The sequence below is a fragment of the Impatiens glandulifera genome, chromosome 4, assembly GCF_907164915.1.
Source record: "Impatiens glandulifera chromosome 4, dImpGla2.1, whole genome shotgun sequence".
Taxonomy (NCBI): Eukaryota; Viridiplantae; Streptophyta; class Magnoliopsida; order Ericales; family Balsaminaceae; genus Impatiens; species Impatiens glandulifera.
The window spans coordinates 28,361,386-28,373,576 of NC_061865.1; positions in this window are offsets into that span (position 1 = coordinate 28,361,386).

Below are 12,191 nucleotides of genomic sequence, written 5' to 3' on the forward strand. Positions count from 1 at the left end.
GCCTTTCACACTTTATGCCTCTAATCTGAATAGACGTCTATTAGACGCATGAGTCTATTAGACGTAGGCATCTAATTACGATTGTCTTATAGATGGCCAAATGTCTATTAGACTTCGGACGTCTAATTACGCATAAACACCACGTGCTAGACGTGTGTCTGGTTAGACGTGAGCGTCCAATTGCTCTTGTCTTTTAGACGTTTAAACGTCTAATAGACTTGAACGTCTAATCACACAGGTTATCAACCAAGACATTTATCCAAACGGAAGTATAGACTGCTTGAGCAAGCATGCATCTATATAGATATGCTTCTTACACTTTTGATCCATTGGACATATTGAGACCTATGTCTGCTCGTCTGTCCAGTTATATTTGAACAACATGTTCCCCTCAATATGTGCATACTCAATTTAGATGAAAAATCAATCAAGATCAAAAAGCCCTAAAATATTTCTAAAGTAAGAAAACTTAATCTCGGGTAGTGGCTTCGTGAGGATGTCTTCCGTTTGTTGATCTGTTGGAACATATTCAAGGCGAATATGCTTCTAACTAACATGCTCTCGGATGAAATGATGTCTGATTTCGATGTGCTTTGTCCAAGAATACAGATCTGGATTATAGGTGATGGTAATTATACTTGTGTTGTCGTAGAAAATAGGAGATTCTTCTGCTTCTAGCCCATAGTCCCTCAGTTGTTGTTGGATCCATAAGAGTTGAGAGCAAGAACTTCCTTCTGCAAGATATTCGACTTCAGTTGTAGACGTGGCGACTGACGTCTACTTCTTGCTGAACCAAGAGATCAAACGATCACCAAGAAACTGGAAAGTTCCACTGGTGTTTTTTCGATCAATCTTGCAACCTGTATAATCTGCATCTAAGTAACTCGTTAGATTGAAACTGGAATCCTTTGGATACCACAGTCCCACATTTTGAGTTCCCTTAAGATATTTCAAGATACGCTTAACAGCAGTGAGATGAGAGAGTTTAAGATTAACCTGAAATCTTCCACAGAATCCGACAACAAACTGAATGTTAGGTCGGCTAGCAGTAAGATAGAGTAGAGAGCCGATGAGCCCTCTATAGGCAGTGATGTCAACGCTTTTTCCACCTTCATCTTTATTTAGCTTGCTAGAGGAACTCATTGGAGTGGCAGCAGCCGAGTAACTCTCCACTCCAAACTTCTTTATCAGTTCCTTGGTATATTTAGCTTGGTTGATGAGGGTCTCTGTTTCAAGTTGACAAACTTGAAGACCAAGGAAGAAGGTTAATTCTCCCATCATGCTCATCTCAAATTTGTCCTGCATCATCTTGGCAAAGTTCTCACACAATTTGGGGTTAGTTGATCCAAATATGATATCATCAACATATACTTGAACAAGCAGAATATGAGAATCTTTAATAAATCTAAACAATGTTTTGTCTACTGATCCAATAACAAAGTCATGATCAAATAAAAACTTAGTCAAAGTATCATACCAAGCTCTTGGAGTTGTTTCAAACCGTATAAAGCTTTGTCAAGTTTAAAAACATGATCTGGTAGAGTATGATCTAGAAAACCAGGAGGTTGTTCAACATAAACATCTTCATTTAGTTTACCATTTAAAAATGCACTTTTCACATCCATTAGAAAAACTTTGAAGTTCTTAAAAGATGCATAAGCTAGGAAGATTCTGATTGCTTCAAGTCTGGCTACAGGTGCAAATGACTCATCAAATTCAATGCCTTCCTCCTGTCTATACCATTGAGCAACCAACTAGACTTTGTTTCTTACAACTAGGCATTCTTCACTAAGCTTATTTCGAAAGACCCATCTAGTTCCAATAACCGATTGATCAGTCGATCTTGGAGTCAAATGCCACACTTTATTTCTCACAAATTGGTTTAACTCCTCTTGCATGGCATTGATCCAATCTGGATCAAGCACAACTTCACCAATTTTCTTAGGCTCAATTTGACAAATAAAGGAAGAATTAGCCATCCCATCCAGTAATTGACGTCTTGTCCTACGAAGAGAATTAGGATTACCAATTATCAATTCAGGTGGATGATTTTTGTTCCATATGTAGTTTGATCCAAAAGGATTAGACGTCAGATTAGTTGGCTTCACGACGTCCGAACTTTCAACAACCTGTTGAACAGAAGTTTGGACGTCTGGTTGATTCTCAACCGGATCAGCCACTTGATCAGACGGATAATCCCTTTGAACAAGAGTTTCATCCTTACTATCAGAATCAAGACATGCCTCTTCTAATCTCTTAGTAGGGTCGATGGGATCAACAGAATTTTTTTCAACAGATTCATCACAAACAACATCAAAGGATTCCTCAACAGTTTGTGTACGTTTGTTGTATACTCTGAAAGCTTTACTAACTAATGAGTAACCAAACATGATTCCAGCATCTACTTTAGTAACAAAAGCGGTCAAATATTCTTTCTCATTGTTATGAATAATACACTTACATCCAAATACTTTAAAGTAATACACTGTAGGAATTCTTTCAAAAAATAGTTCAAAAGGTGTCTTGTCAAAGCGTTTGTTAATTATTGACCGATTTTGTGTATATCATGCTGTGTTTATGCCTTCTCCCCAAAACTTTTGAGGAACACCTGAGTCGGCAAGTATCGATCTCACTGCTTCCTTCAGTGTCCTAACTCTTCTCTCAGTAATACCATTTTGCTGTGGAGTTCTAGCACTATACAACTCGTGCCTAATACCAGATTCCTCGAAGTAAGAAGTTAGGCGTTTGTTGGTGAATTCGGTTCCCCGATCACTTCTAATCTGAACAATGCTTAAAGATTTTTGGTTTTGAATTTTTCTTAGGAGTTTAATCATATTCTCAACAGTCTAATCCTTAGAAGGAAAAAATACAATCCATGTAAAGTGTGAAAAATCATCAATTACGATTAGGGTAAATCTCATTCCTCCCAATCTCTTTACAGGAATTGGACCAAACAGATCCATATGTAAAAGTTCTAAGCACCGATTGGATTGAGATTTCTCTTTTCTTTTGAACGATGATTTGTTTAGAACAGACCTTGTACTTTACAAACTTCAAATTTGGTAAGCCAAGAACTAAGTTCTGCGAACAAATGTTGTTAATAGTTTTAAAATTGAGATGATTCAATCTCTTATGCCACATCCAATTTTGATCAGTTTTAGAGATCATGCATATGGGGTTTGATATTTCAGTTTTCCAGTTCATTTTGTAAGAGTTTCCTACCCTACTTCCAGTTAACAAAACATTGTCTTTCTGTCCTTAACTATGCATGCATGAGTTTGAAAATCGACAGAAAATTCATTATCACATAACTGACTGATACTTATCAGATTATAACACAAGTTTTCAACAAGTAGCACGTTGTTGATGGTTAGATTATTATGGATAATCATACCCTTACCCATGGTCTTACCCTTGCGGTTATATCCGAAAGTGATCTTAGGACCTGAACATTCTGTTGTATCAGTTAGAAGCCGTCTTTCTCCACTCATGTGTCTAGAACATCCACTGTCCAGATACCAAACTGAATCCTCTAGGCAGTCAACCAACACGAAAACATATTTACAAAATTTTGGTACCCACATTCACTTGGGTCCTCGATCAATTAGTCTCTTAGGAATCCATATTTGAGTTATTCTGATGGACTTCCCTTTTTGTGTAGTAATAAGTGCGTATGATTTTGGCTTAGCAGACGTCTTCCTACTAGCAGTTGTTCCCTTAACTTTAGAGGATGGTTTTTGTTTAAAAACCCTTGACTTCTTGTTAGGTTTTAATTTTCCAGATTTATTAGTTGCCTTCTTCTTAGGTTTTAGTCAGATAACAGTTGGTGGAATATGAATAATTTCATCTTTTAAAATTATCTCATCACAGCTTGGATAAGTTCTAGTATCAGTTAAACTCCCTCTGACAAAGTTTATAGGCTTAAACTTGTATGTTGTTGAGTTTAGCTTTTTACAGAACTTGTCTAAGTCATTACTGTCATATCCTAAACCGGATTTGCATCCGACAGGCCTCAACATAATGATTTTCTATTTGACAGCCTCTCCAGACTTAGTCCAGAAACTTACCACATACATCAAACGTTGGTTTTCAAAAGAAAGAGTTTGAATTTTTTCTTTGAGCATCTCATTTTCATATGAGAGCTCTTCTACCTTGTTTTCAAAAAGTTTTGGTTCAAAAACTTGAGATGAAGAGAAGTTATTAGATTCATATTTCAATTTCATTTCGTTAAATGAGTCTGATAACTTCTTGTACACACTGACCATGTCATTAAGTGCAGTAGTTAATTCATCTCTTGTAAAACCTTCTGAGGAAGAGTTTAGTACTTTTGATTTGTCGTCTGCCATCAAGCATGTGACATCTTCATTATCGTTTTCACCAGATGAATCCTCTGAATCGTTATCAGCCCATTTGGACTTATTTTCAGTACTTATAAGAACCTTCTTCTCAGTTAGATTATTCTTTGTTTGAACACCACATCCATAAAGTTGGATTAGCTTCTCCTAGATTTCGTTATCAGAGGAGCATGACTTAATCTTGCTGAAAACATCCATGTTGAACGACTTGTATAAGATGTCTTTGGCAATATAATCTAAGTTGTTCATCTTTTTTTCTTCAGTCGTCCATTCACATCATGTCTTTTCAATCTTTATAGGACCATCAAAGATGACATACAACATGTCATAATCGTTAGCAGGCAAATGCGGTTGCATCCTTATCTTCCAGCATTCAAAGTTTTCTTTTGAGAACATGGGAATTTGTTTACCTCCATACATGATTCGGGTTCTTGATTGCTTGAGAATAGAAAACAAAGCTCTGATACCAATAATAGGATCAGTGTAATCAATAGAGACCGGGGTTTGACTATTGATAACAACTTTGGAAAAACGGTTTGATAGAAATCTTGTTAGGGATTAATATCTCTTTCTATTCTTCACAAACATTCACAAACACTTGAAACGATTCAAGTGCGGAATTGTTTGTTTGGGTTTGAGGCCTTGAACCAATGAATAATGAAAGACAGAAGGAAAGAACACATCAATATGTTTATGGATGTTCGGAGCTAACTCTTTTACAATATGAATCAAATATAGTTCACTGAATAACTATCACCATTTTGATCAGAACATACTCTGTTCAACTTACAATATGATTAAGAATATCTCTTAGCTAAAATAGTGTTTTTGATTCTCTCTCATGAACTTGAGTATGATGTACAATCAGTAAGTGCAAGAGTGATTCGGTAATTCGTGAGTAATGTGAGCAGAGTAACTTGTAATTCTTCTGGAGTATTTGTCCGTTGTCCTTGAGCAGCTAAATATAGTGGAAGGACACCAACGGTCAAATCTTCTATATGGACACGTGGCACCGCCCATAGGATGGTCGCCTAAAGGACAAAGTACAGCAGGCTCCGTGCTTCTGGAATGTGGTCGTACTAAACAGTAGTGCACGGGATATCATTCTACAACTGTCATGTACTCAACAAGTAGTGGGAGGAATATTTGCGTACGTGGAATTCATTCATTTGATGCAAGTAGTTGACGTACTAAACTGTAGGCGAAAGTGGAGTAGGAGTAGCATACAACTAGTTGATCGTGGGTAGACGTATGTTAACTTCAGACTGCTATTGAAGCAAGGCATTAGAAGAGCTCCATTAGAACACCAAGTCTAATATAGTTAGATGCCAACGTCTATCAGAGAGATCCATTAGACTGCCACGTCTAATGGAGTTAGACTACAACGTCTAACCTTACATCACTTCAGACTAATCTAAAGGATTTAGACTTACACGTCTAACTACGTATCTATTAGACTTGCACGTCTAACTACGTATTTGTTAGACTAGCACATCTAACTGCGTATCTGTTAGACTAGCACGTCTACCTACGTATCTGTTAGACTGACACGTCTAACTACGTATCTGTTAGACTAGCACGTTTAACTACGTATCTGTTAAACTAGTACGTCTAACTACGTAACTATTAGACTGACACATCTAACTACGCATTTGTTAGACTGGCACGTCTAACTACGTATCTGTTAGATTGGCACGTCTAACTACGTATATTTTAGACTATCACGTATAACTATGTATCTATTAGACTAGCACGTCTAACTACGTATTTGTTAGACTAGCACGTCTAACTACGTATCTGTTAGACTGTCACCTCTAACCACGTATCTGATAGACTAGCACGTCTAACTACGTATTTGTTAGACTAACACGTCTAACTACGTATCTGTTAGACTAGCACGTCTAACTACGTGTCTGTTAGACTAGCACGTCTAACTACGTGTCTATTAGACTAGCACGTCTAACTACGTATCTGTTATACTAGCACGTCTAACTACGTATCTATTAGACTGACATGTCTAACTACGTATTTGTTAGACTAGCACGTCTAACTACGTATTTGTTAGACTGACACGTCTAACTATGTATCTGTTAGACTGTCACCTCTAACTACGTATTGGTTAGACTAGTACGTCTAACTACGTATCTCTAATACTGACATGTCTAACTACGTATCTGTTAGACTAGCACGTCTAACTACGTGTCTATTAAACTAGCACGTCTAACTACGTATCTGTTAGACTAACATGTCTAACTACATATCTATTAGACTGGCACGTCTAACTATGTATCTGTTAGACTAGCACATCTAACTACGTATCACGTATAATTAGCCATCTTAGACAACGTCTAACTTAGCCAAATCTGACGCACCTGCATAGAAACAATTAGACGGCTTTGCTTCATTGATTCATAATTAAGTTTTACTCATACATCATCAAAATAACAATGATCAAGATAAATTTGACCCAACAACCTTGTTAACAGATAGTAGAATAGGAAATTCATATAGGTGAGGCGTCTGCCCTAGCCGCTAGTCATACGAATGCTCTAACCACTAATCAGATGGATGCCTCTCCTAGTGTTCAGGCGTCTAAAAAATTAAATTCCGACCCTATTTTGGTCGAAGAGCCCATTGCTATTATCGTGGTGGAATCTATTGTTGAGCCAACTACTAAGTTAATCGGCATTCTTGTTGAGAAGAGATAGGGGGAGAAAATGTTATCTCCCTTGTCGAACTAGTGGCCTTTGAAGCCGCTGGTCAAGATAAAATTATTACTCCTGTAGCAGAGCAGGAGGCTGTGCTTGCATTTGCTGCAGTGAATATTGAAGAAACAGTTGGTCCGACTACTTGACAAACCAACAAATTAGTACCCGTTTAGACGGATGCGGGCCCTACTATAGCTTTTCTGGAAAATGTGTTCTAGAAAAATGTTTCTCCTTTTGCCTTGCTTAGGGAAGCCCGAGGGACTCCGGGCATCACATTTAGAGAGTCGGTTCCTAATTTCAAACATGCCGAAGTCGTAGGGAAGGGAAAAGACGTAGCATACTACATTCCTGAACTTTCGTAATCAGACACTCACCTCATCCTGGAGGACGTTGAGTCCACAACGTCTGTGAAGATCAATCTATTTGATAAGTAGATTTGCTTCAGGCTCCACACAAAATTCACTCAGGTTCTAAAGTAGCGAAAAGGTGGAAGGAACTGTTGCAAATGGAGAAATTAGTCATCTCCTAGGCCAAGACCCAAGATGTCAATGAGGCTCTCAAGAGAAGAGAGTTCATCGCAGCAAATGCAAGAGGGCGCACTTTCTTTCCCATCGTCCACCAAATGAGAGAAAACTTTAATCCTTCGAACAAAACCGCTCAAACAGATGGGAAGGTTCTTGAATGCCTCTAATTACTCATGGAATCCTACCGTTCCACGGTTCTCTAGTACGTCCATGGGACTAAATCGTCTTATTCCGATGCTCTTCGGAGTAAAGTGCCTCGAGTAGATCTGAACTGTTCAGAGGGTCTGAACAGATGCTCTTCATCGATGAGATTTCATTCGTTCAAGGTGAGCCAATTCCAATTTCTACTACTGAGCGAACGCCCCTCCCATCTGAAAAGCAGCAGATAATTCCTCAAGTTGAGAAGGAAATTGCTCTAACGTTTGAGCAATAACCCCCGTCTACTCAGAAGGAACCGTCTGAAGTTTCTCCTCTCACGTCCGAACAAAAGTAGACCCCATCTACTAAGGGGGAACTTTCCAAGATATCTGAACAGATGCAGACCACGTCTACTGAAGGGGAACACGTTTATCCTAAGAGGGCGTCTGAATCTGAAGATGAAGACATTAAATCCTCTTCTTCCTTGTCTAAGCAGACATCCAAAGGAGCCAAGCAAACTTCAAACCCTGTCTCCAAGAGGTCGTCTGAAGCAAATGTTGCGGAGATCTTATTAGACGGGGAGGCATCTAAAGAAAAGGCATCTGAAGAAAGACCGTCTACTCCCTATAAGTCTCATTTTGGTGTATCCCTCCACACCAATGAGATTTCGGGCCTTGTCAAGGAGTTATACGACGAAATCCAAGGGGTAAGAGATGAGTCTCGTGCATTGATCAATGTGCCTCGAGTCTCCTCTCGAGACAAGGAACCTGTGTGATCTATCCAAGTAATTCTTCATCCCAATCATATTCTCTCTATTCCACAGGCTCCCATATCGTCTCGTCTGCCCTCTCTTCTTAAAAGGAGGCCTCTCCAGGTGCTTCGAATTTTCTCAAGTTCATCTTGGACTCTCTGGCTCCGATGTAGTAGAGCATCAATTCCATTTCTTAGAGGCTGAAGAACCTTGAGAAGCAATCTGCAACGAACTCCAAAGCTAATGCCGACTTAGTCGCTGCTCAAGTAAGTACCAATAAAGAGTTGTTGAAGACTACGCATGACGTAACGATACTCCACACTCAGATGAGAATGATGCAACAATATCTGATTACACAGAGCAATGAGATTCATGACAAGACCAAGTATTTCAGTCTTGAGCTTCATAATGAGACAAAGTCTTCGATTGAATTCCTAACTCTCTAGATGGTCGAAATTGCCAAATCCCCCAAGACTGTTGAAGTTGAGCACATAGAGGATGCAGACGCGGTCGCTCGACGCTTCCATGATGAAGAAGACGCAGTTGCTGAAGCTACTAATGCTAGTGCCCTCGTTATTGCCGACCCTGATAATGTTAAAAGGAGGAAGGTAGCAATCAAGGGGGAACAAGTGTTTGTGGCACTCGTTCTCGTTTCAAAAAGAAGTCATTCCAAGGTAGCCGAGGTAGCTGTCAAGCAGATTGCGGTGGATATCGAGGAGGTGGTCATGGAGGTGGCCGCGGTGGAGGTGGTCGAAGAGGAGGTCGACTACTAGATCTTGTACTCGACGATAGAGATCCCCAAGAATGATTATTCAAGAATTAAAAGGGAGGGATCTTAAACTTCGTTCATCTTATGTATTTTATTTTTATTTTTATAAATATAATGGTAAATCTTTTAAATCTCCTATTATTAACTTGATTTTTACCTTAGTTTTAACATCATCAAAAAGGAGGGAATTGTTAGATTAAATTAAATAAGGGAAAAGTAATTAAAAGAGAAACAATTAGTTAAGGAAAAACATCTTAATAAACTTAGATAAATAATTTTAATTCATTATGACATAGTTTTAATGATGTGGTCTGAATAAAACTAAGTTGTAGTATGAACAAAACTTAGTTATGGTATGAACAAGAACTAAGTTATGTAATTTACCTTTGTACAAGTACAATCTGAACTTCATTAGACGGGTTGTCTAAAGAAGTGCGCGAGCAGACGGAGACTGAACTTTATTAGACGAGTTGTCTAAAGAATTGTGCGAGCAAATGGAGTCTGAACTTCATTATACGGGTTCTCTAAAGAAATGCGCGAGCAGACGGAGTCTAAACTTCATTAGATGGGTTGTCTAAAGAAGTGCACGAGCAGACAGAGTCTGAACTTTATTAGACAGATGTCTAAAGAAGTGCGCAAGCAGATGGAGTCTGAACTTCATTAGACGGATTGTCTAAAGAAGTGTGCAAGGAAACGGAGTCTGAACTTTATTAGACGATTTGTCTAAAGAAGTGCGTGAGCAGACGTAGTCTAAAGCAAGCGCGAGCAGACATAGTTTGAAACAAGCGCAATTAGACGTAATCTAAAGCAAGCACGAGCAGACGTAGTCTGAAGTAGAGCGCGAGCAGATAGAATCTAAACTTCATCAGACGGGTTGTCTGATATGAAGAAGCGCTAGCAGATGTGTAGGCTTTAATAGAAGACTGTAGCAGCGCCCGTTCATTTTCCTTACTCACCGTCCGATAAGCAGAAGACTTCCACATCAGTACGCACAATAATCAACGGAATAATGCCACATGTCAATATTCAGATTCGACTGTTGTATTAACTGTTGTGTATCACTTTACAAATCTTCTAAGAAGCTCAATTGTCACATGCCATTCAAGAAGGGCTACGATACTCAAGTGTGGCTACAACACTTAAGTAGAGCTACGCTACATCAGCACGCGAAGCTCTACAACACGCCATCATTGAATGCAAAGCGGTTGTGACTCATATATATAAGTGGATCTTAATATAGAAGAATATTGTCGTTATTACTACTTTCACGGGAATATTACTCTCTCACTATCCAAGTTGTAATTCATATACTCTGTATTATTTATTAGGATAAGCTGATAGAGAAGTGATTGTAATATATATGTTAAAGATATTAAGCATTATAAGTTGAACAAAGGGTGTATGTTCAACAGAGTGAGAGCTAAGAGTTCAGAACAGGCATTGTTAAGCCATGGGTTTCTGAACGAACTTTTGTAGAGGCTATACAAGTTAAAGTCTTCTAGTATATCCTTTTGGTAACAGAAGAAAGGGTGATGTATGAGTTTTTATCTCCGAACATCTATAAACAACTCTGTATCCATTTCTTACTGTCTTATTCAAACTACATAAATACGCTACAAATCTAGCGAGTCATTCCGCACTTGAATTTAATTCAAGAGCTCGCGAAAATTTATCACAAGAATAAAAACAGGTCTTAACCTCGAACAGGGTTAAAACCGAATTGGAAGTCGGTAGTCGTTCAACAATATTCAAACCCCACCGGTGTTGTTGACGTCGATCCCAACAGAAACCTTAAGGAGGGAGTTTTATGTATGAACCCCCTTAATTTTGATCATTATGATTATCCTAACTATGTGTGTAAATTTCACAAAGCTCTATTTGGTCTCAAATACGACCTCTTTGAATGTCATACAACTTTAAAAACTACTTTCTCTCCCTTTATTTTCATTAATCCAAAAATGATACATCTTTATTCATTTATCACTACTCCCATATGACATAATATTTTCTTGTTTATGTGGATGATATCATCTTTACTAATAACTCTTCATCTCACATCTCCTCCATCATCTCTCAACTCAACCACCTTTTTCTCATCAAAGATTTGGGATCACTACACTAATTTCTTGGTTTGTAAGTTCATCGTGCTACCTCAAATATTTTTTTCTCTCGACCTACGAATATCAAGGACATTTGTCTTCGAGCCAACATTAGTGACTCAAAACATCTCCATACCCTAGTCTCCTTTTGTTCATTCTTATCTCGACATGATTGTGACATTCTCCCCGAGTCATTCTTCTATCGTAACATTGTTGGAGTTTTACAATATTTAACTAATAATCAACTAGACATTTCATTTGTTGTAAATCGTTTGTTGTACATACTTATTTTTCACTCCCCAATTTTATAGTATATCTTTTTAATAAATCCTGAGCCTATATTGTCATTCTAAATTTATATATGAGGTCATTGCACGGATTATTAAACGAGCAATTATTTTTTTTGGAGAAATTGAGATTTCAGAATGATTGTTTTTGAATTTTTAATATATTAAATTGATAATAGGCTAAATTAAAATAGTTTGGGCTATTATTTTATTTAGTATATTTAAGATATTTTTAATTATTATTAATTATAAATTATCTTAAGCATAATAATAAGAAAAAAAATGTTTTGTTATTCTTTATTTTTAATTAGTTTTAACAAATTAGATTAAATAATTAATTAAGATTCTTTAAAAAAACATTATTAATTATTAAGGGATATATGCATCGGTCTTTTATCTTTAGTTTAATAATTTATTTTATATGTTAGTTAGTTAATTAGTTGGTTTAGAAAGTTAGTTAGTTTAGAAATTAATTAATTAGTTTAATTAACTTTGCAAATTAATGTTAGTTTGTTAGTTAGGATTGATTTAATATTAATTAATTTATTAATTAACAAATT